Source organism: Uranotaenia lowii, chromosome 1 (genome assembly GCF_029784155.1).
Source record: "Uranotaenia lowii strain MFRU-FL chromosome 1, ASM2978415v1, whole genome shotgun sequence".
Classification (NCBI taxonomy): domain Eukaryota; kingdom Metazoa; phylum Arthropoda; class Insecta; order Diptera; family Culicidae; genus Uranotaenia; species Uranotaenia lowii.
The window spans coordinates 165,961,926-165,978,921 of record NC_073691.1 but is presented as its reverse complement, the minus strand read 5'-3'; the positions used below and the strand labels follow the sequence as shown (position 1 = coordinate 165,978,921).

The 16,996-nt window shown below is 36.9% G+C and overlaps 1 protein-coding gene across 2 annotated transcripts in view; it reads left to right on the top strand.

Annotated features, from left to right (window-relative positions):
* The window catches only part of LOC129743401 (equilibrative nucleoside transporter 1), a 111,131-nt gene that overhangs the window by 313 nt on the left and 93,822 nt on the right, over positions 1 to 16,996 (top strand). Inside the window, exon 1 of one of the 2 annotated variants that reach the window (XM_055735494.1) lies at positions 14 to 226. The exons of the other annotated variant lie outside the window; for it this stretch is intronic. The gene's annotated coding sequence lies outside the window, so the exon portion shown is untranslated. Of the gene's footprint in view, positions 1 to 13; positions 227 to 16,996 lie in introns of those variants that run through there. 2 annotated transcript variants of the gene reach the window in all.

The following is a 16,996-nucleotide window of genomic DNA, read 5'->3' as shown; positions in this document are numbered from 1 at the left end:
TCACTTCCCACGTATATATGAGAAAAGCAGACGTCAGTGTGTAGCAATTTTCCTCGTGCTATCACGTGTTCTCATTGTCACTATTGATGTTTCGATTCTGTGTGCGCTACCGATATAGGATTGAATTTATCCGAAGAAGATTGTGCCCCTTTGATTCATTCTACTCCAGGTGCGTTTTCAGCCCAAGTAGTTGTGAATAAGATTTCTCCAGACGGTGATCTTGCAAGTGAGTATACATATATGCGGCTAGATATACGGCTTTCCTCCGAGGAACCACCCGGCCTCTGTGTTCTTTCTACTAGTGTTGCACAATATAGTTATACAAGACGACACACTGTGTGAATTCAACCGTCGGAAGAACTGAAGTGTGCCTGTTCTATAATTAAACAATAAATGTACAATGGACGATAATAAACATCCCGAGCTAGCCTCGTCTCTGTTACTATCTGTTGACTTAGCGCACTTACTGTTATTAAACCTACCCAAGCTCTGTTGTATCTTCATAACCGCTGAAAACATCTTATGTTAATTTAGCCAACCTGTCCCGCATTACTGGAGGAATCGATTAAGGTCGGCATTAATCTAAGTGAGTTCCTTTTTTATAACCAGCTGTAGTTGCAGTTGTCCTCTAAATCATGCAAGAATGCAACTAACTAGTCGAGAATCGAGTTTCGTTCACCCACTTTGTTGTGTCATTTGTGCTGTCTGACTTCTCCCGGAATTTGCTCTAGCGGGGACGAAAGCCGGATATACAGTATTGAGCGTGATATGAGACCTCTGTAAAGGGGGTGTAAAGTGGTATAAGTGCAATAAGTTATTGCCAATAACTATCGATTTTGATGACACCAAACAATTGTTCATATTTCAAATTTTATTTGATGATTTTTTAAAAGATTTTATGTGAATGGGTTTTTCCTTAGGAAAAACATTTTAAGAATTTTAGAATTTTTTCTTTGCTTCATAACTTCTTTATCATAAAAGATAAAAAGAAAAAAATAATTGGAAAGGTTTTCTACATTTTTAAGGTATCATTAGGCATTTTTTTTTATTTCCCGCACATTTTTTTTTTAATCATGGGTTTGTTTATTAAGGCATTTTACTTTTTATAAAGTTTCGTTTTGCCGAGTGTATCACTTTATTAATCTATGTTAGTAGAAGGGGGAGCCGTAAAGTCTGCTTCATTTAATATTGGAACAAATTCTTTTGCTCATTGTGGCGCTCCTAGTGGACGGATTTGGAAACTTTTTTCACCCACGTGTCGGGAAATTCATTACCTTTCACCGCGTATTTATGTCATAACACCAAACGATAGCATTTTGTAAACAACCGCCATGGAAGCCGAACGGAGAGATCAAATTGTGCACAGTTTTCTTACGAGTACGAGTACGAGAATTTCTTCGAAACAGCAATGAATAATTTTTTTAATTTTTTTTTATGGAAGAGTCAAGAAAATGCTACATTTGTATGAAAAACAAATTATGAATTCGTTAATAAATGACTGAACTACACACAATTGTTTGTGTTCCAATATTAAATGAAGCAGACTTTACATCCGTCGAACTTGGTCAGCACTTGGTCGTACAGCTTTCGATCACGGATTCTGGCCACATTGTTCTGCTTCAGCGTCCGATTTGGCTGTTTGCTGGCTCGGAATGACCTTATTCCTTCCCGGAGACGAATTCGTCGCACCGTACTGTGAGCGGCCTGGAACTTATTGGCCAAATCGCGGTCTGAAAGATTGGGATTCCTCTTGACGGCCTTGATGACTTTCCCACGCAGTTTCCGGTCGACAGTTCCATTCCGACGCTTCGAATGCGGCTTCCGAGCCGTCGTCAATGTTTCCTTGTACTGCTTGATAACACGCCATACGGTATTTCTGGGCATTTTAAGCTGTTTAGCTAGCTTCGATGCCGACAACAATGGATTTTCAAGAAAACTGTGCACAATTTGATCTCTCCGTTCGGCTTCCATGGCGGTTGTTTACAAAATGCTATCGTTTGGTGTTATGACATAAATACATGGTGAAAGGTAATGAATTTCCCGACACGTGGGTGAAAAAAGTTTCCAAATCCGTCCACTAGGAGCGCCACAATGAGCAAAAGAATTTGTTCCAATATTAAATGAAGCAGACTTTAATAGTCGCGGCGACTCAACTGTTAGTTGTATTCTAATTTGGGGGTTGGGAAGGGGAGCGTTTAGGGTTCACTATCGGAAACATTTCTCCATCTGGGCTCGGTGGTGGCTTCCTGTAGCTGTGGATGCATGAGCTACTTCAGATTGTCGTCTTCCTGGCCAATTTCCCGCACATGTTATGTACTTTAGGTCTCCCACGGATGCAATTTGTGGATGCTTGTTTAATTATGTAAGTACATTTTTATATTACTTATACCGTATTTGTTTTCACCACCCGAAAGTGTTGCACCTTCCAAGCTGAAAACGAGCATGAATCGAGTTTTGCACTAATCTTTGTTGGTGTGCGTGAAATCGGCAGTGTCAACAGAAAACATCAAGCTGTCAAAAATCCATTACAGCTGGTATTTGTTTTCGTTTGACTTCGAAAATTGAAATGAAATTTACTTTAGTTGATCATTATCTTTTAAATAATATGAAAATTTTAGCATGAACTTATATATTATGTTGAATTGTGAAGATTTCAGATTTATTTTGCTTGGTAGATTCGCTTTGGCTCTGATGATAACTGAAATACCGGCTGATTCTGGGCGGTCTATGTTTGCTGCTGCTAGACTGCAGTTACCCCAGCTTGAAGGTTCCGGTATTTTGAACGGTTATTCCTCGCAAATCTCACCTTCGTTCGAGTACCTATTTCCGTTTTCAGATTACAAAAGAAAAATTCGTGGAAGTCAAATTGGCGAACTCGGATCGCGGAAGTCGAGGGAGAAAATTTTGCTAACAGACCGAAACGAACGAATTTCAAGCTCCCAATGCGGGTGTAGTCTCGAACTACCGTTTTTGAAGGGCAACGGGTGGGAATCCGGGACTTGGCGCAACCATCGTCACCCTAAGGCACAGCTCGAAGCTAGCTTGTAGCAGAGTAGCTTCGATGCAGCTGAACGCTTCTTGCTGTGGAGACCAACTTATAGGACCCTCCCGATCAAGAAAACTTTTCGGTTTGGGCGATTCCATTATCAGATCTTTGGGTTGGCCTTTTTGCACTCGGATTTGCTGCTCTTTTTCGGCATCGCCTGGAACCGATTGCAGCAAGCCTTCTGGGCACATTTCTTCTTGGGAGCGTTGTTTGCTTTGGAACGTGCCATCCAGGTGAAATTCTCCGCCTCTGTTGGAAACGGCACTGGTATCGAATCCTGAACAAGTTTCCGTTCTTCGGGATAATGAAGAGAAACAAACAGCTCGAACCCAATTTTTGCGGTATAGAAATAAACCAATCAGCTGATATTTGTTTACATCTGGAAGCACGTGCTGTCAAAATTCACGATAGTATTGGTGAGAGCGCAAGCAACACCGAATATTTTCAGAGTGTTCCACTGTCCACTTTATGGTGCACTACCAGTGGACTACTCATCCTGAAAACGAGCATGAAAACAGCAAAAAGTGCACTACCGGTAGTGCCCCGGTGCACCACCACGTCAAAACGAATTCTCTATTACTTACTTAATGATCCCGCGCCGATCCACCGGTGCATAGGGCCGTGGTAAAAGACCTCCACTGTTGACGATCCGGAGCCAGCGTCTTCACCTGGTCCTAGTCAAGATTCTCGTCGACAGTTCGGATTTCAGCGGCTAGGCTTCGCCGCCACGAGTTTCTGGGTCTACCTCTTCTTCGATGACCTTCTGGATTCCAATCTAGCGCCTCTCTGCAAATCTCGTTTTCATCTTTCCGCAGCGTGTGCCCAATCCATCTCCACTTACGTTCCCGAATCTCGATTTCTAGCGCCCTTTGATGTAGTTCCTCATTTGAGATCCAGTTGCCAGGCCACCAAGCGCGGATGATGTTCCGCAGGCAGCGGTTTACAAATACTTGCAGTTTTCGCGTCGTTACCGCATATGTGCACCAAGTTTCACACCCGTACAGCAATACGGATTTGACGTTTGAGTTGAAGATTCGGGTTTTCGTTCGTAGAGAGATCTGGCGTGACCGCCAGTTGTTTCGGAGACTCGCAAACGCAAATCGGGCCTTTCTGATCCGGGTTTCGATGTCTTTCCTGGTACCACCATCAGGCGTTATCTGGCTACCAAGATACTGGAAGCACTCCACTTTCTCAACTTGTCAACGAGCCCAGCTACCATGAAACTGGAGGGATTTCCTGTGTTGATCTCCATCGACTTGGTCTTTCCGACATTGACTTTGAGACCTGCTGCCTTCCAGTCAGAATCTCATCCATTACGATGAGAAAAAGTAGCGGTGATAAGATACATCCTTGTCTAACTCTAGCAGTTACCGGGATTGGTTCGGACAAGACACCATCGTGCAAGACCTTGCACGAAAATGCCTCGTATTGTGCTTCGATGAGATGGACTAGTTTCTCTGGGACCTCTCGTCGCCTTAGAGCCGCCCAGATGTTTTCATGGTTAAGTCGGTCGAATGCTTTTTCGAAATCAACGAAAACCAGCAAAAGAGAGTCCTGGAATTCGTTGATTTGTTCCAGTATGATTCGTAGCGTTGTGATGTGTTCCACACATGATCGTCCTGATCGGAATCCAGCTTGTTGCCGTCGGAGTGTAGCGTCAATTTTCTCCTGGATACGAGGATACCCTGCATCCAGTCGGCCGGGAATGTTGCAGTATCCCAGATGTCAGCGAAAAGACGGTGCAACATTTGTGCTGACAGGGCAGGGTCGGCTTTCAGCATTTTAGCAGGGATGCAATCGATCCCAGGTGCTTTGTTGGATTACATGTTTTTGATTGTCGCTTCTGTTTAAGCCAGCGAAGGAGCTTCCAAGTTGACGCCATTTATGCGACTTACTGTTGGCGCTTCGATCTGCGGATTCTGTTGGCCATCGCTATTCGTGACTCGGAAGAGTTGTTCGAAGTGCTCAGGCCATCGTTTGAGCTGATCTGTTCGATTGGTCAATAACTGACCAGCTCGGTCTTCTAGCGGCATTCTTGCATTAGTCCTTGCACCACTGAGGCGCACAGTGGTCCAATTCTCAAAAAAGCTGGCAAAAAGTCTGTTTTCAACAATTTTTGCTCTGAAACCTTTCAAAATTGTTAAATAATCATAATTTTACAAAAAATAACATATTATTTTCATATTTTCTTTTAAATTTCTTTTTTTATTGTAAGAATTCGAAAAATTTAATTTATTTCAATATCTCAGTAAGTAAATTCTTGTATTAAAATTTTCCAACAGATTGCTGTTAAATCTATCACATCCTAGAAAGGTTAATAGAATCTAAAATTATCCCAAAATTACAATATATATGGAATTAAATCAATACAGATTGACCTGACAACGATCTAGTACCGATCACTTTTTTAATTTTTCATTAATTGACGAGTCAATATAGAAATTTTATGATAGATGAGAATTGTTCAACAATTTCGCCACTACGGATCAAAATTTTGAAATAAAGGTTTGTAGGCTTTTTTTCTTAAATGGTCATTTATTATATCAATGGTTGTTTTAACACAAAACACTTAATTTACGTTTTAAACGAGAAATGCAAACTTTTAGCTTCATATTTGCTAAATTTTTTAATTTAACTTAATATTTATTTTAAAATTTATTTCATATTTCATATTTTTAAAATAATACCATAAACGTTTCTAACAATTTTTAAAGTTTCAATTGGTTCTCATGAATATTGAACAGCAAAAAAAGTTCTATGATTTTAACAATAACCAGAAGAATATTTGAGAAACCGTAATTTAATTATGTTTTGGGAGTTTTCCTAAAAGCAAAAATAACACAGAAATTCATACTGATAGTGCTTCAAAATATGAAAAGGATGTTTTATGAATGGATTTTTGAGAAAAATCAACCTAGAGATCCAATTAAATATCAATTTTGTTCGTGATCCGGGAGGATATTGGCTTAGAAGACAAATTTGATGAAAAAAGTGGCTCAACTCTTCGACGTCGTTCTCAAAAAATGGCAAAAAAGGCAGCCCAACTTGCCATATTTTGTATCCCAGAAAGGGGGGAATCTATCCAACGTGAAATTAGAGTGGAGCTAGTGGAGTTTTTTTTTAATTTCTAGTTGAAGTTATAAAATTCAAAATATTTACCGTTTTTTGCAACTGAATTCCATATAACAAATTTCAACTTTATTCCAAACCACAAATTTTTATTAGATAAAGTGTAAAATATGCCTAACAAAAATATAAAAATAATTGCAAAGCAATATATATTTGCGAATTGAATATCTATTCGTTTTTCAATGTAAGCAAGTCTTTGCGAATTTTTCAAAAAATATTCAATCTTTTCTTAGCATTTCTTTAAGAACTCCGAAACGGGTAAACTTAAGACTATCATTTTCATGGTTTCATTTAGCTTGAAAATGCCGAAACACGATGAAATATTTAGATAGATAATTATGAGCGCTTCGAAAATCGACTTTCTGCCAGCTTTTCTGGGTTTTGGACCACTGTTAGGCGGCGAGAAATGTCATAAAGTAATCTATGCTTGTTAAATAAAAGAAACATATGATGCGTACATATAAGTCAACAACATATAAAAACATGCTTACGCAAAGCGACGACGATGACAGTTGGATTGAGATTTTTATCTCAACACGCAGCTGAGATATTTAGAGTAGCCCACGTTACCCCACTCTCCCCTACAAAACTATATGGAAATAGGCCAAACACAACAAATTTATAACAATTGTTATCTGAAGCTGTTTGGTTTTTGACGCTTTCCGACGTGCGGTCTCGAATCGTCATGGATTTCTGTTCGCGTGACGGATGTTATTTTTCAAACGACGTTCGTCAACGCAAGGACGGCGTCGCTTCAAAGCATTTTATGAATAATTCGAATTTTTTTGTTTTGGATTGCTTGTTTGGCAATTTGCCAGTGTCGAAAACAAATAAAATTTGAATTTAAATAATACTGCCAATTGCGGAATTAAAATATTGTACAGGAATTTTTAAATAGATAATTTTGAAAGGCAAATTTTTTGCCACGAAGTCGATATTGTCCTTCTAGTCCCTAGCGAATTCTCTTCGGTCGAGATAGTTGATGTTACGATTATGTCCCGGTCTCGAACTACCCTGGACTGATCTCCAAAAACGCAAACGATGTTCGTTGTTTTCGGATTTTGTTTCAGCCACGACCAATGACGAACTTGTCTTTTTCTGCGTCGTCTTAAGAAGTTTTTTTTTATCTAAACATTATTTCGTCACAGTCAAAAAAATGACGACGGACTGAAGGCGACTATGATTATTCCGACGCTTCATTTGACTGAAGGTTGAGGCGAGAATGTTTGCTTGGTTACTCATTTGAAGGCGTCTGTTATGAATACGACTACTTTAACTTTTTCACAGTCACAGTTTTATGACTGATGACGGTGAATTTTTTATGCTCTGCTTGGGAGCACCACCCGCTCACTTACACCGAAAGTGGACCCGGGTATTAAAGTGTTGGCCCCAGTAGTAATGGTTGTTTGACCGGGAAACGGTATGGGCTATTTTACACAAAACACTACTCACTGTGACAACAAACCACAACCCTACAAAGACTGTTAGTAGCTCACTTCACTTGACACAATGTTACACATTTACACATTATACAAACGATATAAAATACCCTCGCTCGTAATACGGCTCATTGGCAAGCCCAGTCCTGGTTCACCAGGGTTTGACTATTGTCAGAGAGCAATTTTGGCCTCAAAAGGGCCGTGTGATTTCTCATAAAGGTGCCGCATGAAAAAAATAAGTAAAGGGCCGTTCGTAGAATGCAGATACTGCTTCATCGTCATTTAAGTTTATAGAAGCTGTTTTCTAGTCAATCTATCCTATTGCTTCTCTGAACTCGTTGGATGTTACAATTCCAAAAGTTCAAGTTATGTCCGAGGGCGCTGCTGGTGTCCATACGCTCTCAACAAGTAAATATCTTTAAGAAGTCTAACCGAAGGATGTTGATGTTGGTCAGTTTTTAAAATTCGGTGGGTGAACTATCTCAGCTTGGTCAGGTCTGTTAACAAAGATAAGATCCAGAATTCTACCAATATTTATTAGGCGACAGCGGCGTTTGTAGTTGGGTTGTAAAAAGTAATGCCAGTTCAGTTGTCGGAGAGCGTAGCATGAAACGCCGCTGGTTAGCTGCGATATGCTCAAAGCTATTGTTGTATTAGAGACATCAAACAGCAAACTCTAGGATCGATCAAGCTGCAGAAAAGACTCTTCAGACAGTAGACGACAAAAAAAAACTAGTTCTTTTGATCTTCTGCATTACGTTTTTGGCGCAAACGTCGTTTCGCAAATTGGTTAGTTTTATCTCAAAACATGAGTTATTTTGTCTTAAATATCTCAATTATTGGCATGTAATTTGACGAAAATTCTTCTAGCGATAATTTGTCAAGCATCTCAAGAAATAAAGAAAGATGACTGTTTGAATCCCTGGAGCGTTGACTGCGGGTAATATGTGCACTACAGAATCCGAAGTGCCGCTGTCCGGAGAAAAATTATCGGGCTGAAAATAAAGTTTGAACTTAAACGTTTATGGCACTTACCCTTCAACAAGTTGTAGAAATAAATTTCACTACGATAGTCGAAACAACGCTTTTGGACGATTCCCGTTTATATGAATTAACTTTTCAGCATTAGGCAATGCATTTCCTGCCAAAATGCAAAACGTCGCAAACACCAACCCGACGAACTGTTGTTTTGTGTCCTTTTGCATCACGGCAGGCAACCCAGTGCTGCGGAAAACGGCGTTAAAACTAATTTGCACTCGAAAATGAGAAATTTATTGTACGTTCATTTTTTACCTAACGTAGAATACATGTTTTTCAATCGTATGCAAAAAAAATATTTTTTTGTGTATGTTGGTTCATACGACTTTATCAAAACAAACTCTAGAAATGTTTAATGTGTTCAATGTTTTTCAACAATACTGTTCAATATCGAGTATTCGTCTAAAACGAATGAGAAAAACAGAACAAAATGACACGCACACCTCAAAAACAGAAAACTAGAGAAACTTCTTCGATGTTGCACTTCGTTAACCTCCTCGCGCATCTTCGGTTAACTTAAAAATTTCCTTTTCTTCCATACACCAATACCATTAGGTGGCTTCTGTACGACTTGCTCGTAGGGGTGTTGCATGCATACCTATTCCTGAATAAAGTCTCGCTCGCTGCAACAGCCATAAAACCCTAAATCGGGAGCGTGGAAAACGCTGCAAGAATCATTAATGTCACACCACAAGTTTCGCTAGTTTCTAGGAAACTGTAGTAGGTAGCTGTTTTGTAGGATCGTTTAACATTACCAATGCATGGAAATGCGAATTGGATATTACTCTTTCAAACGGAAACAGGCACCGATTTCAATTATACATAGTAGAGGGTAGAGGTATTAAATATTAGCAGTTGAGCGTTCGGCGGAAATGCACATCTGCAACACCGGGCGTTTCTGTCAAAGTCCCTCGCTTATCGGTATGCCTTGCAATTTTACTACAGTGGCGATTTGAAGAAACACTGTTTTCGAACACTGATAGCAAGTATAAATAGCTATGGGGCACAAAGCGCATGGTAACCACGCGGTCGATGAAAACGTCACTCTACCGACTTCATTGCTAATTAGTTAGAGGAGGAAATAAAAAAGGCGCTGCGGCGAAAATCGTCCTAACCACCTATTTGGTATTTAATTAATATAAATAAAAAGGTTAAATTTTGAAACTAATACTGTTCACTCAATCGATTTCAGAGATTGCAATAAGAAAAATATTTTTTTAAATGCTCATAACATTTCGAAAGAAAGCAAACATCAGAAGTAGGAATTCTTGGAAAAAAAACATTCAGCACTGATAAGATATGTTTTTCTTCGAGTAGGTAATTTTAATCGTTAAGAAAAAAATCCTGGTATATTTGCAAAGAATTGTGTAGCGTTTAAAAAGACAAACAAAACGAAGCTCAAAAATACATGATTAAATTTATTGGTTGCAGATCTTTGCGCGAGCACAGGCTGTCAATTTCGACCGTGTCTAATTAAGTGTGATTTTTTATATTTACTACACGCTGTGTCACGCACGAACGGTTCTCAATGAGATTGTTTTTATGTTTAGCTCGAGTGAAATTCTTTTACGCTGTGGCAGAACATTTTGTTGACCCTTTACTAAACTCTCAACGATAAGTAGAAACTAGAAAAATTCTTGTTATAAAAACCTTCCATTTCGTTCAATCAGCATAAATATTTAAAATGGTCATTATTTTAAGGTTGAATCAACAATGCAGAATTTTTCTGCTGCCGGTTGTTTAAAAAAGAGCGATGCCTAGTTCGTTGAACTACTTCATCAAATTTTAATTTGGAAAACGTAGGTACATATACATAGGTGTTCAATAAGTTCGAATATAAATCGAAATAACGGTAATTCAAAATCAACTGGACTGATTTTGTTTTTACTCAAATGGAAAAATAATTGAATAATGGTCAATCACATCTTTTGTTTCTGTGGGCTTGTGATATAGCTCAGTTGGCAAGTCTGTTGTCTCCTGAGCCGATGTCCGCGAGTTCGAGCCCAAGAGTAAACATCGAACACAGTTGTACCGGATAGTTTTTCAATAACGATCCGCCAACTGCAACGTTGATAAAGTCGCGAATGCCATAAAGATGGTAAAACGACTATAATCGAAACAAAAAAAAAAAAAAACATCTTTTGTTTTGAAATTTTTTTACCTTAAACCAGTTATATGAGCTTCAGCGGGTTCTCGAGTCCATCGTACGCGGTACGCTTCTCTATTGTTGAAATTTCGTTCCCCATAAAAAGGCTGACGATTTTTATAGAATCTAAATAGGTTTCCTGCATTTGTTTTTCTTGACAACATGTATGATATAAATAACCAATCCAAGAGAGCTATATTTGAAGGGCAAGGCACTTTTCATTTTTAGCCAATATTTCCAAAAACCTGTATTCTTCTGTGTAAAATGACCTATAAAAATAAACACTACATGCTACACAAATTAGCCAAAAAAAATCCATAAATGATCAATATAAATAATACAAAGTTACACAAGCACATATTAATGGTTTTCATCTATTTATGATGTGCAATTATTCTATGCTCCATCGCGTTGATAAGCTTTTTGATGGAAATCAGCTAGCACGTAGCTAGTTTTTTGACATTTCACACATAATACGAAAAAATAGATTTTATATGAGACAAGTTTAGGAATTCTGTACTTGTTTATTGTCGACATCATCAATGATCGTGAGAATATGACCCAAGGAGGCAGATTAATTTGGTCAATAAATTGGATTTTTTGCCTGTACCAGTACTTGTGATGTGAAAAGGCTGATAAAAAACGAACACTTAATGAAAATTAATTCTTCGACACCAGGAATAGTTTGTCTGATAATAGCACAAAATTATTCTAAAAAAAGTTAAATGTATATGCTACGGCTTTACCACACCATTTGGTTAAAAAGTGTATTCGAACTTATGGAACACTCTGTATATGGTTGCTTCATTTATAGCAGTGAAAATCGAAATCGTTTTATGTCAAATGACTCAAAAAGCATAGAACGCCAAGTTCTGGTTTAAAGTAACTCAAACAATTTTTTTTACCCAAAAGCGACTTCCTGAAACTTGACAAAAAATAACAAAAATTAAAAATACATATTTATAGTTGGCAAAAATTACCCTTATGATGACAATTTTGTCTTTCTTGTCGTTTTTGTCACTTTTGTGATAGTCATCTTTTCTGAATTTTTAGAACTGAACAATAACAAACATCCTTTCGCATTCGTTTCAAAATGTTTTGTAAAGTTTCTTACAAATCATATTGGAACAAATCAATGCGTAATGTTTCTAAAAAGTATTTTAAACGTTGACGACCAACAGGTAATAACTTGAATACGAAAAATCGCGACTCTCAATCCTATTCAGTTGTGTTATTTGATGGACGCATTTTAAAAAATTATACCTAAAGATTTCAGTAAAAAAGATGAGATTTAATCCACAGTTAAGATACTAAATTTAGTACCAGAAACAAAAAATCAATAAGTGCAAATCATTAAATATAATTTTAATATGAATCAAGAACTCATATCTACAAATATAATTTATTCATAGTTTTTTTTTTTAAATTACGAACAGCATTTAGAATTGGAGGATTTGAATGAAAAATTCGAAAACATGAATGAAATTCCTAATCAGTACTTAGACATACATTTCAGGTTCACGTGAAAATATACACACTAAGAAAGTCGAAACCGGATACATATATGAGAATGAGACCTGAAAAAACTAACCATATTACTGTATATTAGAATTGTATGTATAATGTTTGGATGTTAAGATGTTTTTCACACAAATAACAATGACTTTAAGTGGGATCTATTAAAGCGCGTTTGTACCTGATGAATTTTATGGTTTATATATGAATATGGCACGGTATATGAGCATTAGGGGGCCCAAAAGTCCATTATATCCAGGATTATGGGGGCTTAAAGCCCGGTATACAGTTCTTGTGAATGCGGACGCGAACGTGAACGTGAACTCACAACAGTGAAAAATATTCCGCAGCGAATTGTCAAATCGGTCAAATCTCCAAAATTGGCAACCGTTTTGTTCAATGATTGATAGAAATTGGTTTCGATCGGAGTCGGATTCGATCAGTAAATCACAGATCATTTAACCAAATGTTTTGGACGAAACTAGTCGAACCGGTGTTCAAATTTAAATTCAAATTTCTTAAAAAATATACAAAGAAACAAAAACAATAGAACAATATTCTTCTTAAAAATAATATTCAGCTTTGAAAATGGAAGTTTAAAAAAATAACCTAAATAACAGCCACCACAGCTGTGAATCCAATGAATTTAAATTAAAAGTATACATTAGAAGAACTCTAAAAAAGTATTACTCGATCAAGGAGTAAAGAGCTTTACGATTGATAATTTCTTCATCGTTAGCTATTTGTTTCCTTTGCTAAATTTATTGATAAAACATGAATTGCGTTATGAATAGCCAATTTTTTTACTCTTGATTAAAAATCGACAAAAAAAAAGTTTTGAAAATTATTTTTAATAAAATGAAACAATCGAAAATGATTTATAAAATTCAAATGCATCGGTTCACTTTTGTTCATTTATTTTGCTGCATTTCATTTCTTTTAGAAAACTTTTTTTTTTGATAAATTTCATGAACTTTCCAATTGAACAGAGTGGGTTCTATGTTCTTTTTATTTCAATGTAATACGGCCATTCGTATAGTCCTCGTTCACATGCATTCGTTTAGAAACGCTTCTTACAGATACAATTAAATGATGTTCAAGTGGGTTTCAAAATTGAAAAAAACCGGTGTATGCGGTTCATTGCAAACATAGAAGTTCGTTGTATTTTTAAGTATTTAATTGCCTTGAAATGTAATTAAAAAAAAAACAAATTTTTATAGCGCAAAAAAAATTTCAGTCATTTGTGACAAACTGATTTCCTTGTTCAAAACACTTTAAAATTGGTTTTATTTTAATTCCCCCGATTTTCACTGAGGAATATTTTTTCCGCGTTCACTGACATTCCGCTCGAAGTGTAAACGCACTGAGCGAACGTGAAAACGGAAAACGAACAAGAGTGGTGAATATAAATTCCGCGTTCGTTTTCACGTCCGAATGGCAATGTGCATTCTGAAAAAAATTTCACCGATGACGGAAAAATTTTTTGCTCCATAAAAATTAGTTTTTAAATTGCAGGCACATTAGAAGGCAATGAAAGGCTTAAAAATACTACGAGTTTGAAATGAGTCGCATTAGATAATTTTTTTTCATGTTAAAAACTCGCTTGGGTACCATTTAATTGTACCTGGTGGAGGAGTTTCTCAACGAATAAATGTAAAAAAGAACCATGCGAATGGCCAGAGTTCATTGAAATAAAAAAGTAGAATCAGCTCTTTTCAAATGTGTGCTTCAGAAAAGGATGGAAATGATTGGAAAACTCTTGAAATTTTTCAAAAATAATGTTTAAAAAAAAACTGAAAAGCAGCAAAATCATGAGCAAAAGTAAACCGATGCATTTGAATTTTCAAAAACTTTTCGATTGTTTCATTTTATTAAAAAGTAATTTTGATAACCTTTTTAAGAAATTTTTTAATCAAGTACAAAAAATTGGCTATTTTGCATAAGTTGTTCATAACGTTTTTTCAATAAGTTTTTCAAAAGAAACAAATCGCGGAAGCTAGTTACTCTTAGATCGATAAAAACTTTTTGATAGTACTCAAAATTCATAATTCAAATTTAAATTCATTGTATTCACGGATAAAGACTTTTGGATTATTTTTTTTTAAATCAATCGTTTTCAAAGATGAATATGGCTTGAGGAAGAATAGGTTATATTTTTGGTTCTTTATATATTTCTTAAGAAATTTGAATTTAAACTAGTATCGATCAAAACATTGGTCTATCATTTACCGATCGAAACCAATTTCGATCTGTCATTGAACAAACTTGTTGCCAATTTGGGAGATTTGACCGATTTGACACTTCACTGTGGAATATTTTTTCACTGTGGTGAGTTCACGTTCACGTTCGCGTCCGAGTTCACAAGAACTGTAAACCGGGCTTAAAAATGAACGTAAAATTTATATTCACCATACTTGTTCGTTTACCGTTTTCACGTTCGCTCAGTGCGTTTTCACTTCGAGCGGAATGGCAGTGAACGCGGAAAAAATATTCCGCAATGAACATCGGAGGAATTGAAACAAAACCAATTTCAAAAGGATTTGAACAAGGAAACCAGTTCAAAAAACCATCTTTAAACCATTTCCGATCCTTTCCACCTAAGTTCACAACCATGAAATGTAGTAGATATAGACGGATTTTTGACGAATTAGAACATTTTCATTTTCACGTTCAACTATAACCCTCAATGACACTTTTGAGTTCGTTGCTGATTTAATAGCTTAATGGGGTTGAATCGAACGAACCAGCGCGACCTTTAAACATTTTTTCCGATACACCGTCATATGAAAGTTTGTTTCTTACGCCCTAAGCTTTCATTTAAAGTTTGAGTCTCCAGAATTTCAAACATGAGCATTCAACAATGTTAAAATATCATCGAGTTGTTTATTCTCTGACTGAGCTTTTTAGTGCCTCGAAATGTCTGGCGTATTTGAAAAAACGTTTGTATTATTCGACATGAATATTTTAACGTCATACTTCGGGTCTTTGTTCTTTACACTTACTTTGCTGCTCAAAAATAGAAAACCTGAAGAATGTATGGTAATCAAAGTTATACAAATCATAGGAAGAAGTAAGTGAAACTGAACGGTCTTGAAATTAATAATTTTGTTGGTATATATGAAATGCTTTTTTCTTCGGCTTGAAATATGCGATGTCGGCTCAGATTCTTTTTCATTAATGTGAAAAAGAATGGATTTTCAACGAATAATTTTGAGCTAAGAAGTGAATTTCGATAAAACATTCTTTAATACTTCTGGTTATGCGAATTCCTATATATCACTAATCACTAATCGTACTTCCACAGCCAGAACTTATGTCTGAGTCCCAAAGAACAATAAAAGTGTTTTATTATTCTTCTTGTCTTCCTTCATGTTTTCAATTATTTTAACATAAAAACATTAAAATAATCAGAAACATAAACCAGTTGGGCCTACCATGGAGCAGAGAACGCAGAGAAATCTGGAACACTGGAACAGGAAGAAACGTGGACCACCAGTACCATACGTTTCGAAGGGGCAGTATCGTTGGGAGCATGCTAAGAAAAATGCTCCTTGATGAGAAAACCACACGTTATGTAAAGTAATATTCACTAGGACCATTCTTCAGTGGCTGGAAATGATTTATTTTGTACACAGAAATCACAAAACCTTAGAAAAGTGGCATATTTTAGAAGGTGATGTTTCAGGTTTTAAACTTCTAAGATTATTATGATTGGTTAACTGCTTTGGATTTCAATGTACAATCATTTCTGGTCATCGACCAAGGATAAAGCGCCTTTACTCGCTCTTGAAAATAAAAAGAGAATTGGAAAATATTAAAAGAACAAAAAACCCTTCGAGGTCCTTTAGAACTCGAAAGATTTCTTCAAAAATGTTATCCTTATATTTCGAAGCTTTCAATCAGTTCAGTTGTTCAAATGGATAACATTTTGGAAATTGCTGAACAGAGTCGACAAAATCTAGAGAGTTCAGAGTGAAAACACCCTGACTCAGTGTTCCGAATATCACTCAATTCTCATGAGAGACACTGAAACGTTTTCAACAGCGAAAGCAAAACCTAAATTGTCGGTTGGTTTATCTCCCAGTGGGGCAAAGATTGTGTTCGACAGCGCTGCTCCGAGAATCAAAGAAATAAAATTTGAAAGCGAGACGTTTCTTCTCCAGTTGGAATTCTCAACTGAGTGAGAACCTGATTTTCAGTTTCTTTTTTCAGTCAATAACTTTTCTTGCTCAATCACTCACTCACTCACTTGTTTACTGATCGATGATCGAATGCTGTCTGCCTGATACATCTTGCTTTGTTGTTGCTGTTGTTGGGGAGGATTAAAATAGTCATTCAAACACGCAGGCAGTACGTATGAACATATGTTTCTGCCGCTTTGACAGAAAGTACGCAGGCAGTATGGACCGATGCAAGGCCGCATTGATTGAGTTTGAGTGAGTGAGTGAGTGGATTTTCGAATTGGATCTTGTATCAGTCAGTGTCTTAATCACTTCTGATACACCAGGTAGTGAGCTTGAGAGATCGACTTAGATGCGAGTCCGCTCTCGCTTTTGAATCTTGTTTACATTGACTTCGCATTGTTGCTCTGCCGATTCTCTAGGGAACAACAGGCAGCAGCAATCAGCTTTGAATGTTTCCAACTAGAAACCTATCATGAGCGTTTCTTCCGAGTGATTTTCG